This window comes from Tiliqua scincoides, chromosome 2 (genome assembly GCF_035046505.1).
Source record: "Tiliqua scincoides isolate rTilSci1 chromosome 2, rTilSci1.hap2, whole genome shotgun sequence".
Taxonomy (NCBI): Eukaryota; Metazoa; Chordata; class Lepidosauria; order Squamata; family Scincidae; genus Tiliqua; species Tiliqua scincoides.
The window spans coordinates 12,080,448-12,107,922 of record NC_089822.1 but is presented as its reverse complement, the minus strand read 5'-3'; the positions used below and the strand labels follow the sequence as shown (position 1 = coordinate 12,107,922).

At 45.0% G+C, this 27,475-nt stretch overlaps 2 pseudogenes; one reads left to right on the top strand and one right to left on the bottom strand.

Moving 5' to 3' along the window:
• Positions 1–8,259: 8,259 nt before the first annotated feature.
• Positions 8,260–8,375, bottom strand: LOC136643540 (5S ribosomal RNA; annotated as a pseudogene).
• Positions 8,376–22,678: 14,303 nt separating this feature from the next.
• LOC136643092 (5S ribosomal RNA) lies at positions 22,679–22,798 on the top strand (annotated as a pseudogene).
• The last annotated feature ends 4,677 nt before the right edge of the window (positions 22,799–27,475 follow it).

Sequence of the window (27,475 nt, the reverse complement as noted above, 5' to 3'; positions counted from 1 at the left end):
TCCTAAAATTGGAATGCAACCAGAAGGACCCACCTTGAAACCCCTGACAACTGGGTAAGAGGCATCTTTTCAAGTGCGTGCTCCTCCTTTATTTAGCAGGGGGAGAGTAACTGGCCCTCCTCACCCCAGCACAGTGGCTTTTCTAGTGGCTGTCTGCTGGTGTTCTTCTGCATCTTTTTAGATTGTGAGACCTTTAGGTTCAGGCAGTCATGTTTGATTTTCTCTGTAAACCACTTTGTGATCTTCTCGTTGAAAACGGTATATAAATACTGTTGATGATGATGATGGGTCCCTTTAGGGAGAAGGGCGGGATATAAAAGTTTATGATGATGATGATGATGATGATGATGATGGTAGAATTCTAGAAAGGTTCTGCAATAACATCCTTTACTGGTATCTTCTGCTCCCTTATAGAAGTACCGGAATCTCTTCAGGGGACGTACATAGCTCAGTGGTGGAACAGAAGCTGAACGTTCAGAATGTCCCAGGTTCTGTTCCTAGAAGTTAAGGTGACTAGACTGGTGTGAACTGGAGCTCAAGACCATGAAGAGCAGCTGTCAGGGTGGGCAACACTGAGCTAGATGGACTGATGGGTCTGACAGCATAAAGTTGATCCATACCCTTGCAATTGCTTTGCAAATGCTTCTGTTGAAAAGTAGCATATAAATATGCTCAGAGGAAGGACTGCCCATCTCATGCTGCAACATTTTTTCTCAAGGAACAACCTAGATTAAGGACATTGATTCATTCTGGAACATTTTGATTATGACAACTAGAATATGTCATATAGCTTTGACCTGAGAAGGTGGATGGTTGATCCTACAGGGACTTTGGACCTGAAGTCCTTCTGATATATTCCAGCTCTTTAAAAAAAAAAAAGAAAAATCCATCTGGATCCTTTCATCAAGATTCATCTGTGTTGTGCCTAAAATTATTTTTAAAAAATCAGGATGAAAGGAAATCTGCATTAATGACTTTGACACCCTCCTCCACTAAAGTACTGAATATTCTAAAGACTAGCTGAGTTTCCATCTGTAGTTCCGAGACATGTAGGAGTCACTTCATTGCATCTTTTGAGTAGGCTGTTTTACCAAACTCTGCAGTTCCTGCCCAGTTCCTCTTGCATTTATTAAGTGTTTTCATCTGTGCAAACAACTCCAACTATAATCTTTATTCTGAGGATTCATCAATGCGCCTTCCCACTCTGGGTTCAACTCCTTTGCCCTTGCATTTATATATAAATTTACAGGCTGCTTTCGAAACAACAACAACAGTATTTATATACCGCTTTTCAACACAGTTCTTCAGAACTCTTATCTTCATCTCCTCCATAAAGTGAGAATATTTGCTGGTCAACTTTATAAGGAAATCTCAAAGGGATGCCTATGTGATGGGTTCTGGAGAAGATTGAAGAATTAATGAAAAGAATCTCTGCAGTGACCATACATATAAACATCTCAATCCATATATCCCGGTTTATAGATCTTCCCTCTCCATCCAGCCAAACAGATTATCAGGAGGAGAGGAGAAGCTATACAATCCCCTTCTTTAGGAGGAGACAATAATGGGATTTCATAAGTGGGAGGATCCACAGCTACTCCAGAGCTATCCTCCTCTCCCCCCTCCCCTTTTCAATGAGAAGGAAGAGGAAAGTGTAATTGACAGAAAGGAAGGGGAGACAGTAAACACCAGCAGCAGTTCTTGTTCTTGTTGGCAACCTTCAGTCTGGAAAGACTATGGTATCGCGCTCTGAAAGGTGGTTCTGGAACAGCGTCTAGTGTGGCTGAAAAGGCCAATTTGGGAGTGACAATCCCTTCCACACTGGGAGCAAGTGCAGTCTGTCCTTGGTCTGTCTCCCTGGCTATGCGCCTTCCTTCTTTGCCTCTTTGCCTCAGACTGTTGGCAAAGTGTCTCTTCAAACTGGGAAAGGCCATGCTGCGCAGCCTGCCTCCAAGTGGGCCGCTCAGAGGCCAGGGTTTCAAACTTGTTGAGGTCCATCCCTAAGGCCTTCAGATCCCTCTTGCAGATGTCCTTGTATCGCAGCTGTGGTCTACCTGTAGGGCGCTTTCCTTGCACGAGTTCTCCATAGAGGAGATCCTTTGGGATCCGGCCATCATCCATTCTCACGACATGACCAAGCCAACGCAGGCGTCTCTGTTTCAGCAGTGCATACATGCTAGGGATTCCAGCACGTTCCAGGACTGTGTTGTCTGGAACTTTGTCCTGCCAGGTGATGCCGAGAATGCGTCGGAGGCAGCGCATGTGGAAAGCGTTCAGTTTCCTCTCCAGTTGTGAGTGAAGAGTCCATGACTCGCTGCAGTACAGAAGTGTACTCAGGACCAGCAGCAGTACCTAGAGCAGATTGGGGCTGATTGACCAAGAACTCCAGCCTGGTGAGGGAGACCCACCCTTTTTTGTCAACTTCTTGGGGCTGAGCTCTTTTCCCCCAGGCTGACCCACAACTGCAGTTATATGCAGTGGCATAGCTATAGGGGGGTGGCGTGGCAAGTACTGCAGGCACCCCAACATGCTGTGTAAGCATCCCTCCCACTTACTGTTGGAGCAATTCCAGGCAGTGATCACAACAAGCAGGATAGAGAGTAGAACAGGCTCAAGCCCCATGTCTGAGGTGATGTGGTGGGTTACCAGTGGGCCCCCCCCCAACATGAGCCATTATCCCCCCCTGCTCCCATAATGAGAAAAAGACAGAGGTCAAGAGTGAGCAGAAGGGGATGTGTGTGGAGGAGATGAGGAGTCTCCAGGAAGGAATCTCAAGGGAGGGCACCAGGATGTGGGTCTCTTGCTGTCTTGTGTGCTCCCTGGGGCATTTGGTGGGCCACTGTGAGATACGGGAAGCTGGACTAGATGGGCCTAGGGCCTGATCCAGCGGGGCTCTTCTTATGTTCTTAAGGTGACCTAGGAGGTGAACATACTCCTCTCCTTTACACACATCCTTTTCTGCGCACTTGGTCTCTGTTTTTCGTTTGTTTTGAAATAGTGGGAGCAGAGTGAGCAATGAAGAAGCAGTGGTGGTTGCAGCTGGTGCAGAAAAAGGGAGGTCATGGGTAGGGCAGTAGCTGGTGGACGCAGCCGGCAGAAGCGGTGCGTGGGGAGCATAGGGGTCACCCTCCATCAATGCGCCACTTTCTACCAATTTGCTGCATGTGGCCACTGCCTCACCACACCTCATTAGCGAGCCGGGCATGGAAGGTGAGTTGCTCCATGTACTGCCACCAAAAACCAAATTAGCACAGCCTGTTTCCGTTTCATAAGAAACATCGCCACAAAATAACACCCAAGTTGGATTTTAAAATATAGAACAAAACCCACACAACCTGAGGTGTCTGTCTGAGGGCTTTGATCACCAATGAAATACTTTGATTTCTACCTCTGTGCTACCATTCAATGTGCCAGCAGTGGACAACCTACTGCGAGCATGAAATTAGATATTTTGAGGGCTATTATAAACTGTGGCGCTTCTCAGTGGCTTAGCTCAAAGTTCGGTAGCACAGGTGTTCCTGTAATTGTAATACACTTTGAAAATTAATAGCATTCAGCAGCTCCGAGTGTCACACTGCTCTCTCCCTGGCATGCTGGTTTAGCATTAAACTCTAATATCGAACTCATCGGAGTCCTCGCTGGCTTCATGTAGGCAAAAAGTTTTTCCATTTCCCTTGGTGCCACCTTGGTTTCCGTGTTTACCACAATGATTTCCTCTTTCCACTTTGTCCTTACGCATCTCAAAAGCCACAGGGAGAGAATTGCCTTTGCAAAGTTGAGGAGAAGCAGTTGTGGGGAAGAAGGAGGAGTGACCCTCAGGGAATGTGTGTGTGTGCATGTGCATGGGGGGGGGGGAACCCTCTTAAGACCATTTTTCACATGATAAAGTTGACTTTTCCAAGCTGGCACACCAGAAATGCTCTGCCAGGGTCAACATCCTGGAAAACTTTCTGTAAAGATGTTGAAACGCCTACCTTATTTGGGCATGTTCAAAACCTGGGTCTTTTGTTCACGTTGGGAAGAAAAAAAATATGGAAGTTCAAGCCTGTTCCATGTAATATAAATTACAGTGTTAAAGAAACCAGCCAAATAATAAAATGATAAGCCCAGCTTGGAAGCCAGGAGTCTCCCACAAGGTCTGCTATTGCTCTCTTAGCATGACTTACATTTATACTACAAGAAGAAGGAAAAGATAAGCCCATAATGAGGCTCAAATGAATGGGAGTTTTGTTATCAACTCTACAGGGAGCAGGGGCAGGGACTATATATTTATCTAGGGGCAGAGCCCATATACTTATCTCTGTGTGCATCTGTATTTACCCCAGGGATGAGCAAACGAGTTTAGGTTAAATCCATGCCAACGTGATTCTTTGAACAAACAAAAACTCAACTGAGACCCAGGTCAAACTTTCCTTTGAGGTTCTAAAATCTTCTACACATTTACTTGTGGTTGCTTTCCATTTTTTCACTTAGTTTGGTGTAAAAAGCAAGATTGCAAAGGCTTGGGGAGAGAGAGAGAGAGAGAGAGAGAGAGAGAGAGAGAGAGAGAGAGAGAGAGAGAGAGAGATTGTTTTTCTCTATCGGTTTTTCTCAGGCCTAACAGTGAGTAGCAGTTTAGGCAAGTCTCCCAAGGACTTTGGCATGCATAAGGACATAAGAAAAGTTCTGCTGGATCGGGCCCAGTACCCATCTAGTCCAGCATTCTCTTTCTCACAGTGACCCACCAGCTGCCTCTGGTAAACTCACAAGCAGGAGAGAAAGGCAAACTTCTCTCCTGCTTGCCTACAACCGGTATTCAGGCAAACTGCATACTGCCGCTGACCCCAGAGATATTACATAGTCATCATGTCTAGTAGCCATTGATAGACCAGCCCTCCATCACTTTGTTCTCCTTTAAAGTCATTCAAGCCAGTGCCATTTTGCGTCAATGAATCCACAGACTTATGCGCTATATGAAGAAGCTATATTTTGTTTGTTCCAAACCTCCCAGCAATAAGTTTCATTAGATGAGCCCTGGTTCTAGTATTGTGAGAGACACAGAGAGGAAAAAACAACAACTTGTCTCTCTCCGCCTTCTGTAGACCATACATAGTTTTATGTCTCAATCATGTGTGCCATTAATAACTTTTCCCCCCCAAGATAACAAAGCCCCAGATATTATACACTTGGGTAGAGAGGGGTTTCTATAATTTTCAGAACAATCCTACCCATGTTTACTCAGAAGTAAGACCAATTCTGTCCAATGAGGCTTACTCCCAAGCATCTTTGTATAGGATTGCAGCCTGACAAAGCAATTCTATCTCTGCACTGGGCCAGCGTAGCAGCTGCTGCACCAGCCAAAGGTGTAGTGAACATGCCAGTTAGCTGCTCCGGCTGGGAGGGATAAGGATCAAATATCCCCTTACCCAACAAGTTCCACAGCCTGCTCCTAACTTGTACTGGATATAGCTCAGACCATGCAGCCTGGCTGCACCAGCGCAGGTTAGGATTGCTGGGGGGAGGAGATGTAGCCTGACAGCTGAAGATCAAAAGCATTGCCTTGCTGGATCAGGTCAAGGACCAAGTAGCCCAGCATTCTGTTTCTTAGTGTGGACAGACAAATCAGGACTTACTTCTGAGTAGACATGCATAGGATTGTGCCCATTGTCTCTGTTCAGTCTTTAGGAGAAGAGTGAACTCCAGATCAAGATGGCCCCTATAATTCCCAGTAATTGATGGTGCTTCTGGGGGACAGCGCTATGGAGCTGGTTGATGACAGTTCTGCTGTCCAGTCAAATTTTTTGCTGAGTAACTTGCAAAGGCAAGGAGCAAGCTTCATGTCCTTGAACAGATGCCCAAAGTTCAAGCAGCCTCCTGATTTTTTTTGTATATGTTACTGTTATCAATATTATTTTGCTGAATAGGGTTCTTTATTTCAGTTGCTTCCAGTCCTAAAAAGCTGGTGTTCTGCTCAGCAGAAGCAAACAGTCGTGCCCTTCAAACGAAGCCATGAAGTTCTCTTCCAACCATTACTTTAAATTGATATGAATAAATGTTAAAAACCAGGCTGGACTTTATGTTCTAAGCAGAGGAGATCAGTCATTTCGATATCTGCGAATTCAGATATCATACAAGGCAGTGTTCCCCAATCTCCTGATAACTGAAGCACATTTTTTTCCTCCTGAATTAAATTTCATTGATTTGTAAAATGATTTCTATCCCCCACCTTTCATGCTGAACAGAACCTTCAATAACCAATAATATCATGCAAATAGTAAAAAAGCAACAATACAATAAAATAATTGATGTACCAAACAGCAGCATGTAATAGCAAATAGCAAAGCATGTAAGCAAATAACTAATGAACCAAACAGCGGCCAAGCCTAGATCAAACCAAATCAGAGGGTATTTCCATAGTTCTACCTGTATCTCTAGCATCCACACATGGAAAAAGGACATAAGTAGGCTCTGGTGACCACAAGTGTGTGGGCCAGTTCACAAAGGACTATATTTTGACATTGTCGTACTTGTCGTAAGAGGCGACTAAGCAGCCACCGGGTAGATGGGACTCGTCAGCCTGGGAAGGCAGCTCATCTGAGAGAAGGAAAACTCTGATCCCAAACCTCCACTGCTTTGTAGCTACATCCAGTTATGGAAAAGGCTTCAGGAGTCAACCTCGAGGCAAAATCCAGAGCCGGAGTCCCTGAGGCAGTTCATGGCTGAACACAGTCATGTTCTGGCAACTCCTGCGACGCCACTGGAACCAACCGTATTGGCCTCTGCCTTTCCATTGGACCATTTCAGCGACATGGAGAGGGGGGATTTGCTGCATGGGTAACAGCCTATCCTCCATACCTACTTTACCCAGGCTTCGCGCACTGGAGAGGACACTCTGTTCCAGAACCACCATTCAGTGACACCATAGTCTTCCGAGACTGAAGGATGCCAACATATTTTGACGTCCAGATGTTGGTGGAAGAATGAGGATGGCCCACTCTGTATCTTTTGGCATGAGTCACTGAACTGAGCATGGCTTCCGACCAGAAGGAGACCAACCCAGAGGAGTGACACACACTGATATGTCTCAGGTGGCAGCAAATAAAGGCGAAGAATTCTGTTGTGTCTGTGTATAGTCGCAATCTAGTACAACAGAATGACTTACCCCAATGGAGACTGATTGGAAGGATGCAGATCCAGGGTAAGTGACTCTGTGTCTGAGTGGCTTGAGGAAGCTCTAAGCAGAACACGTTTTGCAAAACATGAGTAGGGTTGGCTGAACCAGTTCTGACACCTGATGCTGAATCTGCCACCAAAACAAAACTGCAGTCAGCGAGTTCCTTCTGGTAAGATCCCGTCAGTCAAACTAGGAAGTGTGGGTCATGCTGAGAACTCCCTCCATGCACAGCACTTCCTGCTTTTTTCAAAGGGACTGCCAGGTAAGTGGCTGCTTCCACACTCTCTTTCATCACTCCTTCCACATGCAACCCCTTTAAGTTGAAAGTGAGGTGAGTGTGTAGGGAATTGGAAGCAAACAATCTGCTTCCTGCTCTCTAAAACCAAGTAGAAAGCAGATTTATGTGGCTCCGTCTGCAGTGAGCTGGAGTGAGATGGTGGCAGACCTGGGGTGAAGGGCACCCTAAATCTTCTGTTCTTCAGACCACTTGTTGCTGACATGAGCTGCTTCATTTACTTCATGGCTGGGCTGGGCCTGGAACCAAGGTAAGTCTGGGAAAGATCCAAGGCTGAAACCCTGGAGAGCCAGTACTAGACTATGCCATCTGAACTAGATGAACAATGGACAGTTTCATATGTTCAGAGATGGAGCAAGTAACTATTTCTGAGTGTAATGATCCAATCACATGTGTTTAGAGGTGCAGAAGAATTACCTGCCCCCGGGGCAGACTGGTGGGAAAGAAGTAAGGGCAGGACAGTGACTCTTGAAGAGTTGCAATGGGAAGCTTTTTCTGTAATCAGTAATTCTGTTGCAACTCTGTATTTGGGAGCGATTTCATAATGTAGTCACAATCTGGTGAAGAGACACAAAACAATTACCACCACCTTCACTCTAACAATAGCTGGTTTTGAAGGAACAAAGTCAGAACAGCAAATTAAGCAGAGTCACAAAGGGCAACCTCCTCTGTCAATGGGTATACTGGGCTCACCATGAAGAATTCATTCATTTCTGATGGCTCATAAACATGTTCTGGGACACAGTTTTGGAATTTCTTTTTTAATGAGAAAAATGGTTAGCAACCTTCAGTCTCGAAAGACTATGGTATAAGCCGACAGCACCTGGTATTCCCAGATGGTCTCCCATCCAAGTACTAACCAGGCCTGACCCTGCTTAGCTTCTGAGATCAGATGAGATCGGGCACGTGCAGGGTAACGCTGTTTTAATGAGAATGTGGGAAAAATTTTCTTTTATTTTTCTGTGCAAAGTTTATTTATTTATTACAGACACAGGTAAGGAAAATGGGTTAGACTTAGGGCTGGGACTACATAGGTTACACATGAGGGTATTGGCCATAGATTACAACATGCCTTAATCCAAAAAAGAAATCAACAACGATGAGAATGTGGGAAGATTTTTCCACATGGCAATCATAACATTTTTTTTTTTTTAATCAGCAGCCCATATCTTCCCAGGCAATCAATTAATCAGGTTATTTTTATGTTTCTCAGCATGAAAATTCTCTTGCTCCCCAAATTAAAATAGTGAAACTTGAAGAGGCCTCCTACAAATTACTCAAAGGCTCTTCATTTTGAATTAAAGCTCCAGCCATTCATAGCTAATTCAGACGAGGGAGGGTGGAAGGGGAGGGTTGTGGACGATCAGAATAGTTAACTTAAAGAAACCCCCCGGAACATCTTCTTCATAATTAATAAATGAAAAATGTTGCTGCAGCTAATCAATAAAGTTGTTAGAGAGAATTGATCGGACGAGGAAACTCTTTTTGTGGGTACAATTTTTCACCTCTTTGGAACAAAAGACTCCCTCGGGTGCTATCAAGCTGATAGACACTTAGGCGTCTGACCCAAACGAGGATAAAAATAGAATGCCAATTAATTAAAAGGGGGGAAAAAAAATCCCCGCTTTGAGTTCTGGGGTGAGGCAGCAGAGCCAGGCATGCGGAGAGTTAATACGCTGCTCTCAGCAGGCAGTGTGAATGTGAAGGCCGATGGCAAATGCTGCTCAGAGAGGCTCTGCCGCTGATGGCCAACTGCTGTCTTTTGCTTCTTTCATCAAGCTTAGCGCTTTCGCTAGACAAAAGGCACATCCCCGTGGCAGTTCCCTACACTCCCAGTGTGGTGCTGCAGTGTGAACCAGGAGCATGGGAAGGGTTCAGGAGAAAGACAGGGGCCATTTCCCACAGGACCCTCGTGCTGGTTGTTACAGGAAGCCTGGACAGTCTGGACCCGGATGGTCCGTCCTCCTTTGCTGGGCCAAGGGACCCTCCTGCACCCCTTGCACACCCCGCTGTATGTTTTGGGCAGTTCAGTGGTAGAGGACACCATTAAAATGCAGGCAGGCCCAGGTTTGGTTTCTGAGCAGATCAGGGAAAGTCCCCCTGTCTAAACTCCTGGGGAGCTGCTGCCAATCAGACAATGCTGGGCTAAATGGATCACTTTTTTAAAAAAAATTCAGTATCAGGTAATTGCTTCTGTTCATGGAAATCTTTTCCTGGACTGTTGCCCCTTCATGTTGCAAGTGTGGGAGGTGCATTTTTTGAATTCTCACTCCTCCCCTTCTGCCACCCCTGCAAAACAGCCTCCTTGCACACAGAAATATCGAATGTCTCTTGTTGTCTGGTGTGCTCCCTGGGGCATTTGGTGGGCCGCTGTGAGATACAGGAAGCTGGACTAGATGGGCCTATGGCCTGATCCAGTGGGGATGTTCTTATGTTCTGGCCATGACATCACTTCGAATGGGTCCTGGACAGATTCTCATTCTGAAAAGTGGGTCCCAGTGCTAAAAGGTTGAGAACTGCTGCAATAAGGTGTTAGTAAGTTGACACAGGTGTGTGTGTGTGTGTGTGTGTGTGTGTGTGTGTGTGTGTGTGTGTGTGTGTGTGACTCTATAAGTTTTCAAAATCACTAAAATCAGAATTTGGAGGAATAATACCATCATGTTATATATCAATCAATGCATAATTTCATGCAGAATGCAATGAAACAAACCACATTGAAATATCTGTGTTCTAACAAAGAGTACAGCCAAAAAACCAGTGGGGGCGGGGCGATGGTACATCACCACACCCACCACCTGGGACATTGCCCCGCCCACTGCATGGGGTGATGCGCAGGCCTCCCGCACCAGGTGACGTGAATCCTAGTGATGCCACTGTGGTAAGGGAATGTTCCCTTACCTCAATCCCTTATCTCAGAGCAACATTGCCCTTAAGTTGGTGCTGGCAAGTGGGTTAGGATTGCACCCTATGTAAGATGCCTTGAACATTTTAATGAAAGGCAGAATATTGACCCTTTAGAGGCTTAAACCCTTGAACATATACAAGTGCCTGATACAGAATCAGAGCCATCTGTTACAGAAAGGGGTATTTTTTGGGGGGTGATATTTTTTCCAAAATTTCTTGACTAAAATACACACACACCCTCTAGCAGTTACTATTATTCACCATTGGAAATGCTTCAGGGGCTCTCTGAATTAGTGAAAACTACTTGTGCATTCCTCAAAAGTAAGCAAAAGTGGTGCTGTTTTGTGAAATGAGAGGTTTTTCGTGTTTTGATGTTAATATTTTATATCGCAATTTGAGCAGAAAATCTCATTATTTCGCTTTCTGTGTTGGTCACTGAAAAAACACCCCTACACATTGATCTGTCTAGTTCAGTGATGTCTGCACTGACTGATAGCACAGCTTAAGAGGGGGTCCTTTCTCACCCTATCTGGAGTTGTCAGGAATTGAACCCAGGACTTTTCTTCCTGAATGACCGCCCCTCCCATACCTCTTTACATCAAGTTTTCCATATGGAGGAGGTATTTTTGCACTGTCATTCAATCACGTAAGTCTGAGTGTGCAGTCCCAAATGGTGTAGCCCAAACACAGGCTTCTCACATGAGAACCGGCCTTTAAAGTCACCATATCCCAAACAAGTCAGACCTTTGAACAAAATAGGTGACTTTTCCTCCCAAAGATTCATGCAAAGCAAAAAAAAAAAGAAAAAAAAAGAAATATTGGATTGAGCACAAGCATTAATTATAACTGTAATGATTTGACTATCCACTCACTTGAACATAATAATGGGATGATATTTTCATACCAAAGCCGTGGCGGAATAAAAAGGGTGGCCTATATTTTCCGAGACAGTCAATTAATCAGACTATTTTTATATGGTTCAGAATGAAGACTTTCACTCCCTGAACTTAAAACACAGAAACTTTAATAGACCGCCTATAAATTATTAATACTGCAGCTGCCGCCATTGAAAATGAGCCAACTCCAGCCAGACTTCATCAGGCAGAGGTTTTATTTTTCTGAAGAATAAAAAAGTGTCATAAAAACAAGGCAAGTGGAAGGCAGGAGACATGCTGAGAACCAGCCTCAGTCGCCACTGCTCCCTGCAACCTCTTCCATGTTGCCTGGAGGCCCCTCCCTTCATCCAGGCCCACCCCAGAATGCTTCCCACAAGCTAGTCTGTTGACTCATAGGCAAAGAAGACCTTGCTGAGCTCTAGTATCACCCTGATTGCTGATGCTCCATGTCCACCTTATGGATTTCTTGCCATGGTGTTGATGTTCATGGGAGGACTTGAAGCCAGAGTAAAACACCAAACATTTCATGCTGGACCCCTTGGGAGTGTACTTGCCAAGCATGGTAAGAATAAAACCTAGGTCACAAGTGGTCAGGGCCTTGGACAGCTCACTGTAGGGATGGTTACAGGTTCAGGCTATCCCAGTTGTTCCCAGACTGTGAGCCGTGGCTAACCTGCTGCCTATACAATGTATAGGATTGTAGCTCTAATTGGGAGCTGCAGCCAATGGCCCAGTAGGTCAAAGAAGCTGCTAGGCAAAAAAGTTTGGGAATCACTGAGCTATCCCAGAGCAAACCAAGGTGCAGAAAGCTTGGAGTGTTGCTGCAGCAATAGCCTGAAGACGTTAATGCTACAGTAAGATTGGTGTCTAACAGCCCAGTCTTTCTCTCATTGCCCAATGGCAGCAAACGTTCTACAACAGCACTGACTACCGTAAAGCAGTCAGCACGTGTTAGATTAAACGCTCTGGTAGCACGCGAATTAGCCTTTCCATCCACGCCATTGCTAAGGTCCCCACTTGCTAGAGCAGGTAAGACACCAGGAGAGGTGGGAGGAGAGAATAAGATTGGGGTCTGAATCTCTCCCCCCTCTCAGATGAAAACTTAAAGGACTTAGGGCCCAATCCTATCCAACTTTCCAGCACCAGTGTAGCCGCAATGCAGTCCCAAGGTAAGGAAACAAATGTTCCCTTACCTTGAGGAGGCCTCTGTGATTGCCTCCCCACCACAGGATGCCGCACATGCCCCATTGGCACAGCAGCACCGGCACTGGAAAATTGGATAGGATTTGGCCCTTATGGAGCTATACTCTAATCCACGGGCACTAGGCCTGGTGGAGCTGGAGAATATCCAGCTGCCCTGGATGCAGTGTGGTAGATGAGGGTGGCCTCCTGCACTGCCAGCGGTGCTGGAGATGAGTGAACCAGAGGAAAAGGTAGGGGTACCTCCACAGAAGGGATGGAAGCATTGCTGGCAGCTGGAACTGCCCCTCTGTTGAAGTCTCTAGCAGAGCAGTTTCTTCAGAAACTGTTTCCTAGAATGGTCTCTAGTCTCCCCCATTCTCCATGTTATTGGATCCATCTCTGATAGCATGAAATTGGAATCCGGGGCCAAGACAATGCGTAAGGATATGCATCCTTGTTGGCTTAAAATTTAAGTGCTTTTTGTTTTGAGCTACTATAGACCTTAGAGTCACTGAATGGAAGCAGGAAGAGTTAATTTTCATGTGCTCGCCATTGTCAGCTTTTCGAAGTAGATTTTTTTTTCTTTCAGTGTTGACTTTTGCCAAATGCCAGTGATGACTAAGCTTGCAAGTATGCACATTAACAGGCTCACTTTTAGAAGTTCCTGCTCGGGCATTCAGGTCACAGCACACCTCTTTGTCAAATGTGACCTACATCCCACCACACTAAAACTGCATCCATCGAACAAGAAAAGTCCATCAGTGATAAAGGCCATATAAATGGAACAAAAAAATGAAAAAAGCACCCCATGTCATAGAGATCATTTTAAAATACCAAAAAAAGTTTTTTTCCCCTTGAAACCACACCCCCCTACCCACACTTTCTCTGATGCTTTTAGCAACATGGGAGATACTGTAGCGTAACTCTTTCCATCACTGATCTGTTATGTCAGAAGCCCGCAGGCACATGGGAAGTGTTCATGCCATGGTTAACATCCATTGCAACATCGCTCCAATGAAGAACTCCTTCCACCGTTCCCTTGTCCTTCTGGGCACTGCACACCTTTGCCTCCATTATCCTACCGCCTACCTTTTGAAAAATCTGGGAAGCAGACAAAGAGAAAGAGTATGGAGGGGCAGGAAAACATTGATCTACAGCAGTGGTTCTCAAACCTTTAGCTCCGGGACCCACTTTTTAGAATGAGGGTGTGGCGGAACCCTTCGGAAGTGATGTCATGACTGGAAGTGACATCATCAAGTAGGAAAATTTTTAACAACCCTAGGCCGCTACCCAGGAGTAAGCATATACATAGGAGCCTGTTACATAGTAGCCTGTTAAAAGTACAGATCTGTAACATTTCCCCAGATGCAGTCACATACCATGGTAGTATCAAGTCTAACATATTAAAAATAAAATATTGAAATGAATGGGGACCCACTTGAAATTGGCTCATGACCCACCTCGTGGGTCCTGACCCACAGTTTGAGAAACACTGATCTAGAGTGTCCAGAGCCTCCAGGTCAGCTCCTCTCATCTTCCCATGAACTTCCTAAAGAAGCAGGAAGAGGAGGGAGCAGGAAGGGGCTACTGATAGACTTTGGTACTCTGCCTCTCTTGGCCAAACTGGGCCTAACCAAGAAAGAGGGTAAGCCAAACACTCAACCAGAAGGCAGTGGCTGCTGCTGTTAGACCACCCCACCAATTTGCCGCCTCTCCCACATCAAGTGCTGACACTTGAAGCCAAGTGTCTAGGCTGGTCTCATTAATAAGCAAAAGGATTTGATATTATTCAGCATGAAACATCCTTCAAAGTGTTCAGAGCATTTGAACCAGCCGTGACACCACTTTGGAACATGAGTGTCTGAGCCAGAGAGCTAAAAGAACGAGGGAGTTTATTGGAACTGAACCCAAATTTTTAACTGCAGTACTACAGATCGCCTTGTACACCTCTATATAAGTAATAACAATGCCTTAGAACTGTTCCCTGCATACTTTCTCCAAACCATCTGAAAAAGTTTCCCAAACACAAGCAACTGGAATATGATCTTTCTGCTAAGTATCTTTGCAGCTCCTGCTTTTAAAGAGGCTTTGCTTCCTTTGCCTGCCCGATCCTTCCAGCGATTGCACAGGCCTCCAACCTCCTCAACTACTGAGCAGGGAGAAAATGACATCAGGATTGCTGAAGTGACTGCAGTCGTGGAAGGTGTTTTAAGACCTCTGTTTCCGTGACTCCCATGACAATGTGGTTTGGCTACAGCCTGGTTTACAAGGTACCACAAAGCTTGTCTCTTCCGAGTTTCTTACATGTTCTCTAACTTAATTACTTGTACAGACATAAAAGAATGATACAAAATTAATGTTGTGGGGAGGGATACACAATTTTTTTAAGTCCCTTTTTTATTATTTTGGGCTGCCCATTAACTCTAATTTAATTACACAAACATGGTCACTACTGGTATCTTGAAGATAAGAAACAACGATGGAAGGGGGAAGGGTTGGAAAGGGTGGGGGGGGAGAAAGAGAGAGAAAGAAGCTTGTTCATTTTCCACGACAAAGAAATGAAATTGGTACTCCAGCTCCATCCCTCCCATCCTGTTCCAGCTGATCTGGTGAAATACAATATTGCCCCAAGCATATCTTGATGAAAAACCAAAGTGACACCAAGAAGATGTTGTGGGTTGTATATATGTGTGCATGCCCCCCTCCGTCTCCAACATTCTTTAGAAAATTTAAAGCAAAACTTACAGCAGGAGTGACTTAATGAATTTCCCCCTCGCTTCAGCTTAAGACCAGCAGTGAATATGGCTCTTATCCTTGGGGGTGACAAATCCACACAACCATAGAACAATAGAGCTCTAAAGGAACCCAGAGGCAACCTGGTCCAGCCCCATCCTATAGCAGAAACACCCATCCACCAGCCTTCTGTGGAGACAGTGTGGTGCAGTGGCTATAGCACACTGAACTTGTGTGTGGCAACTCCAGATCTAGCTGCTAACTGAAGGCAAAATGACAAGTGACACTCAAGATGAGTTTGCCATGGTGAACTTGTAGTCACATGGTAACTACCACACCACATGGTAACTTGTAGTCACATGCAGTGGCGTACCTAAGGGGGTGCAGGGGGTAGCGGTTGCACCAGGCATTAAGCTTTAAGGGGGGGGGCAACAAACTAAGCTTGACATTAGTGACCAAAATTGTGAAAATCTTGGCATATATGATTAATAACATCATGTTATATATCATTGGAAAGGTAATTTAATATAGAATGCATTGAAACAAACCTCAATGGAATATCTGTATTCTATCAAAAGTTATGGCTAATTAACCAGAAAAAGAAAACACAAGTGCCTTATAGAACAAAAAGTGGATTTTCTTAACTCAAAACTGACCTATGAGACTGATTGTTGTTCAAGAGATGCCCCTCTTATATTTAGCAAGAGAAGAATAACCATCCCTGTTCACCCCAATACAGTGTCTCGAACCTATCAGGGGCACACTTTTTATTTATTTGCTTAATTAATTTGATTTTGTCGGGGGGGGGGGGGGAGCTACAAGTCTTCTTTGACCCCAGATAGCAGATAGATGCCTTTTCACTTTTGAAAAAGCCCGGACGTGACGTCACTTCCGGTTATGGCATCACTGCTGAGGCAACATTTTGAGCTTGGCACCAGGCGACACGATTATTAGCTACACCACTGGCCACATGTTTAATTAACCCTATGGCCCAATCCTATCAGGCAGCAGTACATACAATGCAGGGCTTCTGGTGCAGGCCTAGTGGGGGAAGAGGTCAGTAGAGAGAGGGAAGGGAGAAAGACTTGCCATACTTTTCCAGCCACTGCATGTTTCCTTATGGGATTCCTCAAAGCAATGCCAGGTCTGTTGCTGGCATAACTGAGGAGCCTGCTGGGGACATGTCCAGCTAAGGAAAGGTGTTCAGGATCTGGTGGCTTCTGGCTCCATCTTGTTCCATCCCACCCCAATCTTTGCCCCTTTCCTTCTTTTCTGAATCCTGCTGGTAGCACACAGGTTTATGGTGATTGCATGGGCAGCCATATAGCAACTCCTGGCAGAGGGGCTGCCACAATGGCAGATCCCTTGTTGTATTTCATTGCTGGAAGTATGCTGGTGCCAAATGAGGAAAGGTTAATCCTAAACAATTGTTTGTTGCTGGTGAAGGTAGGGATATAATATGGCTAAGATTACCATCCTTAATTCTGTCCGACATTGCATATACGCAACAGGGATCAAAAGTGTATACCTGTGGGCTGGGCAGAAATAGGTTAACTCAAACCATTGGACACATGTCTGGTAAGTAAGCCCTATTGAATGAATGAATGAATGAATGAATGAACCTTTATTAGGCATAGATAAGCCCTAATGAATAGAATGGACATGCATGGGATAGCACTGCATACTAGCACATGTTATTAAGAGTTATGTGTGGAAGAGGGAGAACTGGACCTGTGACCAAAGAGCCTCATATTGAATATCACATGTAGATTCACTGTACTCCTTCCTTTAAGTGTTTACCCTGGTAGATGCTGGAGGAACATGAGTGTATCTCAGCAAAAAAAAAAAACAACACCAAAAAAACAACAACAACAACAACCAAAAGAGTCACATAATGTGTGAAGTGGCTTTTACTAGGGGCTTAGAGCAGTGATCAACTTGTGAAGAGCTGGAACCCACCTCAAATCCCAACCTGCCATGTGAGCCCACCTTCAGAAGCCCAACACACCATACACATATTCCTATGGCAAGAGAATTGCTGCCTCACCCACCATTCATCAAAGGAGGAAAGTCAAACAGGGAAGTCTGGTGTAGGGTGATGGCTTAGAGCAGTGATTTTCAACCTTTTTCATCTCATGGCACACTGACAAGGCACTAAAATGGTCAAGGCACACCACCAGGTATTTGACAATTGACAAGGCACACCATGCAGCCAGTGGAGGCTAACATCTCCAATTGGCCCTATTAATAAATGACCTTCCCCCAAATTCATGTGGCACACCTGTGGACCACTCGCAGCACGCCAGTGTGCCACAGCACAGTGGTTGAAAATGGCTGGCTTAGAGAGTGACAACCCAATCCTGCCTAGCTCTCTTCATGGTGATGTGGCCGTGAAACCTCCCCTGTATCCTGTGAGGAATTTTCACCCTGGATCTGCACCAACCCTAAATTTCCACTTCCTATGCCTCCATCCCCTCTGTGAAGTCCAAGTTCATCCATGCAGATGAATCAGGCCCCGGAAGGGAGTTTGGTTTTGGCCAAGGTGACCAGATACAATGGAGGACAGAGTCCCTATACCTTTAACCATTGTATAGAAGAGGCAGTTTTGGCCATGTTGAGTTCCATGTTGAGCTGCACCTGCCAACATTCCCTCGTCTACACAGCGGTTAAACGTATAGGCACTCTGTCCTCCACTGTATCTGGTCACCCTGGTTTTGGCCTGCACTGCTGCTACCAAACCTGTCCTGACCCGATCCACCCATGCCTACCCCATGTCAATTCCACTCCCACCCCCAGTCCCCGTTCAGCATCCTGCACTGGGTTTACTTGCTCTGGTTAGCCTTCTGAGGTCTGTTGGCATGCAAGGGAAGGCTTTGGCAGCTTGCACTGGTGTCTTTACAGCTGCTTTTCAGCAGCCAGCGCCAGCAGAATGTGTGTTCCACTTGTGTGGCGGTCTGATAGGTTTGAGCTGCCTGCTACAAACCGGGACTTCCCTTGTTCAAATCTCACCTTCGCTGTGAATTTGCCATGTTAGGCAAATTGCCTCAGCTATGCTATGGAAATAATGACTCTGTGAAGTGTTTGCATACTTAACACAAATGTTAAGTGTTCTTATTCAATCTTAGAGCACTTCTGAGAAAAAAAAAAAGCTCTTCCCTTCTTCTCTCCCTCATGGCTCTCCCCATGGGTCTATTTGTTTAACAGCATTTATTGTTAAGAAGTAAGGTTTTTCTAATGGCAAGATACGAATGTTATATACCATTGTATATACTGAATCCCTAGCATGTATGCACTGCTGAAACAGAGACGCCTGCGTTGGCTCGGTCATGTCGTGAGAATGGATGATGGCCGGATCCCAAAGGATCTCCTCTATGGAAAACTCATGCAAGGAAAGCCCCCTACAGGTAGACCACAGCTGCGATACAAGGACATCTGCAAGAGGGATCTGAAGGCCTTAGGGATGGACCTCAGCAGGTGGGAAACCCTGGCCTCTGAGCAGCCTGCTTGGAGGCAGGCTGTGCAGCATGGCCTTTCCCAGTTTGAAGAGACACTTGGCCAACAGTCTGAGGCAAAGAGGCAAAGAAGGAAGGCCCATAGCCAGGGGGACAGACCAGGGACAGACTGCACTTGCTCCCGGTGTGGAAGGGATTGTCACTCCCGAATCGGCCTTTTCAGCCACACTAGACGGTGTTCCAGAACCATCATTCAGAGCGCGATACCATAGTCTTTCGAGACTGAAGGTTGCCAACTAATCTATACCATTGTAGGAATTCTGGTTCGAAAGCTGGATTCCTATATAAAAAATAAATTAATTAATGCCCCAATCCTATCCCCCACCAGTTTTTGCCATGCGTCAGTGTCGGTTGAACATGTGCTGCATCCTATGGTGGGAAGGGGGTGTGGCTTACAAATGGTCTGGGAGAAGTAAGCAAAAGTATTTTTTTCTTACCTCCCCATAAGCTGCCTGGCTATCAATAAGTTTCCTTGGACCTATGCCAACTATGCCACCTTGCTCCCGCTCCCACTTCTCCCTGGATCTGCTCCCACCACCACCTTACCTGCTGTGGCAAGGCCTGGGTAGGCCTCTGGCATGCGTTCAGGGCCTCTGACCATTTGCACCGGTAGTCCCAGAGTGCACGAGAGGGGCACACCTTTTGCAAAACCAGACTGGGACTTAACAACGGTGATCTGCAGCAAGACCTGCTGCCAGAAGACCTCAATAGGATTGTGCTGTATAGCAAGTACCCCCAACCCTAGATAATCATGGCACACTCCCCATTTCAGCCTTGTCATGATCTGTGACTTTATTCCAAATATCCAAGCTGGAGCTGGGGACAACTGAGCTGCCAAACTGGAGGGCGGCTGATTTTTTATCCCTGGGCACTGACAATGCATTGTTCTCTCTGAGGTATTCTTTTGATAGAAAGTACCCCAGGGACCGAGGCAGAACAGCAGAAGCAGAGGTTGTGCCCTTTGCATTCAAGCTTGCTTAATGAACTGGAACGTCCTGAAGAGACCAGGAGAATGAGGTCCATATTGGCGGCTTCAGTCAACTTCCTTTCTGATTATCTTTTTCTTTCCCATTATAACTGATGTTTCTACAGAGAAGCTGCCAGGTAATGTTGCAAATGCCCCGGCACACATGAGCAGAGAATATCTGTAGAGCAGTCGTACGAGGACATCCCTGAGCAACACCTCCCCATTGTGGCATTTTCATTGGCTGCAGGCCAATCTGTATGGTTGTTATTGAGCTTATGGATATGAGGTGCCATCCTTGCACCTGCTGACTCCCTGAACATAGCTAGTCAGTTGTGCCCTTATGCCCCTGATGTGCACAATGAGGTTGGTTGCATTTTGCTTTGAAAGCCTTGACCCTCAGCATAGTTGTGGTTGCTGGTACCACGCAGCTGGTTGAACAGACACAGAAAGTTCAGGTGGCCGCCTTTGGCTCAATGATCATGTGAACTAGAGCCAAAAGAGATGCCTCTACCAGAGTTCATATTTATAGACCACAAATAGCCAGCTCAAATCTTCTGGGACTTGGAGCTGGATTGGTATATCTTTCTCTGGTTTTCATGTCAACATTAAACATTGCCACTGGAACAGATACAACCCATGCCTCCCTACCATTCAAATCTGACTCAATTTTGCTGTCCCTGCTTGCAAGTGAGTATGTGTCCATGAGGCACCCATGCCTGACCCTACCAAGGGGGATAAGGACAGGGGTGTGAGAGCCAGTGAGTGTTGGTACAAACCTTTCTCTCCAGTGGCATAGCTAGAGGGTATGCAAAGCACTAAAGTTTGCAGGGAGCCTCACTACAGCATGCAAGTGGCCCCTCCCCCTCCCCATTGGAGCCATTCGGGGGGGGGAGCAAAATGGAGGCATTCACCTGGCATGCTGAGATGAAGCTCCCTGCAAAACTTAGTGTTTTGCACCCCCTCTAGCTACACCACTGCATCCCTCAACATTCCATAGCTTTTGCATTCAAGGAGGAATCTCAGCATTTCACAACTGGTAACTCCATGCTTCAACGTATATGTAAAGGCACTTATGAGGGTGAGGGAAGAAAAGATTTACAGGTTGTGACCCTCAATTAAATGCAAGGCATCAGGGCACAGCTCACATGGACATATTAGCCACCTACATGGTTGGGGGGCAGGAACATGAAATCACAGGTTATGCATGGGTGGCATAGTCCTTATGATGGGAACATAGGAGAGCATTTTTCAATTTCCTGGGGAGGCTGAGGGTGCTGTCCACTGCACCATAGCATTAGCATCATCTGTTCAGACTCCAGCATCTCCTCCCTGTCCCAGATGGTGAGAAGATTTATGGGCACCGTAAACTCTATTAAATTGACAGAGTAAGGCCTTTGACACTGTTTCACATGACTTATTTCAATACAGATAGGGGAAATGTGGGTAGATTTGCACTACAACATTGATATAGATAACTAGCTTGGGAACTATACGTACTGGAGAGTTGAGAATGATTCAGTGTGTAATGAGGGATTACAAGGGTCTGCCCTTCTTTTGGCTGCACTTGTGCGAATATCTTCTCTGATGACTTGAGCAAGAGTATGGAAAATAGGTTTCTAAAATGTGCAAACGAGTCCAAATTTGGCCTGCAAACATTTCAGAGGGCAAGGATGCTATTTACAATTGCAGTAAGGTGGAGAGAGAAAAAAAACTGGCAGGGAAAGAAAGTTGCAATTTTATTTAAGACATGCAGGGGTCCTGCTCTTTGGTAGCAATGGAACTAAACTTTGACACTGTGAGTTTCAAAAGGAGAATGTCAGCCATTCTACCACTGCCACCCTTCTCTCTTTGTCATGACCTAGACCTTTATCAAGAGCCAAGACTCAAACACAGAGAGGGAAGAAGAGCCGGTTCAGGTGGACCAGCCGCGGAGGCGCTGGGCTCAAATCCCTAAACTGAACTGCAGCCCGACAGCTCTTGGTTGGAATCCAAGAGCCCCCTGAAAAATGTGAAGCAAATTTGGTCCAAACATCTGTTACCATTCAAGGGAAGCCAAATCAATTTGAATAAGACAACCAAAATATTTCAGAGTGTGCACTTGCTGTGTAGGATCTTCCTAGTTTTGGACTTTGACTAAAGTTACGTACATTTGAAACAGCTTTGGATAGTCCTCAAGTGAAACAGCTGAAGAACTGCACGAGATGTCCAAACAGTCTCAGTAATGCCAGCAAAATTTCCCAGAATTCTTAGCCAGGGTAGTCAGGAGCTGTTCTTGGTAATAACCAGTGGTGTAACTAGAGGGGGTACAAAGCACTAAGTTTTTCAGGGAGCCTTACTGCTACAGGGGGTGCAAAGCACTAGGTTTTGCAGAGACTCTCTCCACAGCATGAGAAGCCATTCCCCTTTGGAGCCATTCTAGGTAGTGCAAGCAACATGGGAGAAGTGGAAGAAGAGGCATTTGCCTCTTCTCTGGGTCTTCTCTGGCATTCACCTCTGTTTTGCTCCCATCACCCAGAATGGCTCTGAAGGGAAGAAGGAGGGGCCACTTGCATGCTGCAGTGAGGCTCCCTGAAAAACTTAGCGCTTTGCACCCCCTCTAGCTATGCCACTGGTAATAACTGGCATTACCCATTCAAAGCCCTACATTTTACAACCAGCACCTAAAATAAAATCACCCTGTGAAGACCATTTCCATCTTCTTCTAACAGTGAAGATAACATACAGACCTGATAAAAGCCTTCCTTCAGAAGGTGCTGGAGCTGACCTTATGTTCCTTGCTACTGAATGATAGAGCTTAAAATAGTCCAGTTATTCAGCTCCACAGGGAAAGACCATCATTTTTCTAAAAATTGAAAAAAAAACATATTTCCATCATGACTACTTGACATTGACACTTGCCCTCCATGAATTTGTCTAAATCCTCCCCTTAAGGCCATCCAAACTAGTGGCTGTGGCAGAGTGGCGCAACAGAAGTGTGCTGGGCCCATAACCCAGAGGTCGATGGATCGAAACCATCCTCTGCTAGTTACATGATCTTTCGGCAGCAACTGTTACCCTCCACATGCCTGATCTCATCTGATCTCAGAAGCTAAGCAGGGTCAGGCCTGGTTAGTACTTGGATGGGAGACCGCTTGGGAATACCAGGTGCTGTAGGCTTATACCATAGTTTTTCGAGACTGAAGGTTGCCAACCAACCAACCAACACATGTTGTGGTAGTAAGTTCCATGGGAAAAAATCCCCTGCTGTTTCATTGGCTGACCCCTGGAATTGTGAGATAGGGAGAAAAAAAGTCTCTTTGCCCACTTTCCCCATGACATCTTCCTTCGTTGCAGATCCAGAAGGTGGCAAAGAGAAGGCATTTCTCAAGAACCCAAAGTTAGCAAAGAGCCAACAGCTCCAACAACAATGCCATTCTGACTTTGCCATGTCTACAGAGTTAAAGGGGCTCACTACAAATGCCTTGTTATAGGGTCCCACTATCTTAGAGCCAGGCAAATCAGGCCACCAGGATATACAACCATTTGATTGCATGCAAACCATCCTATTGCATGCATGTTTAAATGTTTGGGCACTTGAGACTAGTCCTCACTGAGATCACAAAACTGTGTCTGGAGTGTACCGTTGCAGGTGGGAACTCATGATCTGAATGACCTTCCCTACCACAAAAATTCCACACATTTAGAAATTGGCACATCAGGGAGACGGATTCCCATACTAAAGTTAGCATTAACCTAAGAATGGATATTGCCAAAGATATTTTTGTGTTTTTAATTCCATACTGTTTGCAGTAATTTCCTGTGCACATTCTCCCTTTCCTTTTCACATTTCATGCACCCCAAGGCTTGGGGAGTCAGGAGCATCCAGACTTGTTCACCTCTATCTGCAAACGCGAAAGGCACGAGCGCAGTCAAAGAGACCTCTCGTCAGCCTATGGGAATCAATGAACAATTAATTACTATCATCAAGTGGTACTCTACTCCGGGAAGACAGCACACTTATATTTATCAATTACTAATTAGTAGCGCTTGCCTGGCTGACAGTTGTCTGTCAGCCAGAAGAAAGGCCGCTGTGTGTGGCTCTTCGAGAGGTTGGTTCTTAGTGATAATTAGTGGAGCTCCACTATGGCTCTGGGTGTTGTTTTGTCATGAAATCCTTTCCTAACAAGGCTGGGATTTTCAAAGGGATCCTCAGGCATCTCAGCGCCGTTCTCCTGATTAATTTCAATGGGGGGGATGGGTGCCAAATGCCCGTTTGCTTTAGAAAGTATTTCCCAGAATCCTAGGAACAGGGATTTATATTCGTTGATTACAAGCTATCATTCTCAAGTTCATTTTTCTGGATTTTTGTCTGTGTCCTTGCAAAGTTTTAAGTATATTTATTTCATCTCATTGATGGTCTTAATTATTTTGCACCTTTCCTGGAGTGGTAAGATTCAGACACTGAAATAGAAAATTAATGCATTTCTTCCTAAGGGCTACTAGTACTAGTAGGGCCATTGGTAGATGTTACTGCCAAGGGGAGCCTGTTCACGAGCTCCTGTGATCCCTGGGGTCTGGCAGCACAGTGATGGAGGTGGCCAGTGCTTCCCCCAGCCACCCCAAACTTACCTGGTGGCAATAAAAGCCACCCTTAAAAGATACAGCTGCGACCTCCCATCTCACTCCCCTCATCACCCTCTATGGAAATGAGTGGTGGGAGGGAGTGGAGTGGCCATTCTCACCACCCACATTTCCTGTACTCAATCTGTGCTTTTCAAAAGCTGAGAATGAGGATAGTCAGGACGAAGAGCTGGGCAGCAGCAGTGAGGAGGAAGAGGAGAAGCATCAAGATGAAGCTCAAGTTCTGCGGCAACTGCCACTACAGAAGCAACAGCAACAAAAAGTAAAACCTCTGAAGAATTGGAGGCAGCATGAAGATCATGTGAAGAAGTCATAGGGGAAAACCTGTCATGGCATAGAGCTGAATATTATCAGCCAATAACTGTTGCTAGCCGGCCAGAGCTGGGCTAGCACTGGTGGAGTACCGGAGCTAGGGCCCACAATCATGCCTTATGGCGGGTTTGCGACAGTGCGTGCTGGCGGTGAGCTGTTGTGCCAAGCTCAGGATTGGGCTCTTATCAAGCAAGCGACATTTGCAGAGACAATGGCTAGGGTTGATTGGACAGAAATGGCAACTTGAATGGAGAAAGGTCAAGATGCTGATGATTCAGGCCACCTATGACAGAGCAGCATGATGTTTCAGTAGTGGCTAATATACCAAAAGGTAACACAGCTCTGAATGTTGGTTTTGATGTGGTCAGTTTGACCCAAGCCAAACTTACTGTGTAGTAGACAACTCAAAAACACTGCTGTGTATTTTGAACAAACAGTTTCCTGGTGAATTCCAGATTAAGCACATCCCAGCCAAACATAAGTCAATGTAAGGCATCATCTTATTTGGTTGATCTTTGCTCTCACATAGTAGCAAAGACATTTTTTTTTAATTTTAAAATGACTGGTCATGATCCATCCTTATTCAAGCATTTTACATAGCAGTGGTTTCTATGGGCAAGTTAAGCTTGAGAGTAACCCTTGAAATCAATGACATTTTAAAGTACTTAGCTTTGGCGGGATCATTTTGCTGATGTCATTTTCTTTCTTCTCTGTTTACCAATTTGAGTTGCCAAGTTCCTGGACAAAACCTCAGCTCTGCCATGAACTCATTAGGCAGTCTGGGGAAGCCCCGTCTCTCAGCCTCCTCTCCACAATCGGCAATGTGAGATAATGACACCGACAGCATTATTGAAAGAATTGCTAAAATGATGCACGCGAAGGTTTTGAACAGTCTGAAGTGCTACATAAATTATAATTATTATTGACATCCAGAGTGATGTTCCTATTCACCGAAGCTTCCTACAACAATGGAAGGAACATGCTTTCATGGAAATGTTACTCTGGGTATCAGTAATTCTTCTTCTTCATCATCTTCATCATCATCATCAATGGTGGTGTCACAGCCCACCAGATGTTTGAACTGGAATTTTTGGGTGCTCACTAGTTCAAACTTTACCCAAGAGTTTAAGAACTGGTGAGATATTGCCATTTAATGTCCCATGTTCCTAACAGTGTGACTTGTTGCATTTGTTCAACTCTTATCCTGTCAATGCCTATATTGGCCAGATACTTCTTAAGGGCCTTGAGGATTCCACCTAGCGCACCAATGACAATAGCAATGGTTGCTGTTTCTTTCTTCAAAGGGCCTGTATTTCAGTTTCCAGACCTTTATATTTTGTGATCTTTTCCCATCTTTATTATTCAAAACTCCATGAAACATAGCAAATATTATTCTGGCATCTTCTTCTTCTTCTTCTTTGAAGTATAATATACAAACCCCATTGCCGCTTCAGCGTTCTTTTCATGAGGAATGAAATGTGACATTCATCACAATTTTTTTTCTCTAGTTCTGAAACCATGAGCACTTGATCGTGGCATGCATATGTGGTTTGTTTGTTTTTTTAAAAAACCCAAAACCAATAGTTTAGAATCCCAGAAATCTAATCAAATACGGAAGCCCACTGAGAAGAATTCCTGAGATCTGGAATGCATGGTGCTTTCCCCCGCGCTCAGTTTAAACATCAGTTTAAATATTAGACTTTCCCAAGAAAGGAAATAATCTCCTCTCACCTGACATTGCTAAAACCTCTGGCTCCTGACTGAGTAGATTATTAATGGCAGTGACTATTTAATCTTTTGTAGGGAAGGGATCCAAAAGAGTCACATTGTTGATCTAGACACAAGTCAACATGTTATCACTGCTATGACGTTATCACCACCCATAGCAGTAAGAGTGGGCAAGCGAGGGGGGGTTATAACCTGGTTGTCTCGCACTGCAAAGTGTACATCATAAGTTATCACTGGTAATTAACTTACTCAAACAAAACTCATATAAATCAATCATGCCTGGGCTAATAAATAAATCTTTGATCAATGATTATCTAGTAAATGTGTAGACATGGGTCAGTACCTGAATTTTACAATATTTTGTGACTGAATGGAGGATCAAAAATGGATGGTGTTAGTTGGCCTTTCATTTAAAGGTTGCACAATAATATAATTTTCAGAGGATTGCCTTATGACATTAACAGACATATGGATGGTGTCCTCGCTGCGTAATCCTCTGTTTATTAGAAATTTGGTTAATTTTTTCCTAACTTGCAAGTATTTCTCTCCCATCCCGCCACATTGCTTACAAAAACCACATCACATGGAATAAACACCAAATAACAGTCTGTAATTATGTCAGCTATGGAGCATTGCTACCCAGACTTTTGAAACATGAGGCTCAATCTTTTTTTCTGGACTAAAATTGGAGACACATATTAATCTCTTACTCCAAAAAGTCTGCATATAATTTTTCAATCCGCTCCCTGTTCAGTAGATGGGCATAGTATTTTCAATAATTGTGGTGCTTCTTATCCCTTTGCCCTCTCAGGTGGGGTTCAGACATGGGAATATACTTTCTGAGCAATGGTGATGCTTCTTGGATCACCCCCCACCCTAGCTATTAGCGGTAGTATGGGCTGAATTAGGGAAGCCTCGTATATCCTGACTTGGGGAGATGTCACTACCCACATATTGGAAGAGAGACAAAACACCATCAGTGCAGACTGGGATGTTCCAATAGACATAGATTGGTGGCTAAATCAAACAAGGTGGCTTGAATTTTAATTAGAGTTTAATTAACTCTAATTAACACTTAGAGTTTTCCATTTTACAGTCTGATGTTCCATCTCTTAGCAGCAATGATCTCACTTTCTTTTTGAAAAAAATCACGTTTAATTTTTAAATAAAAAT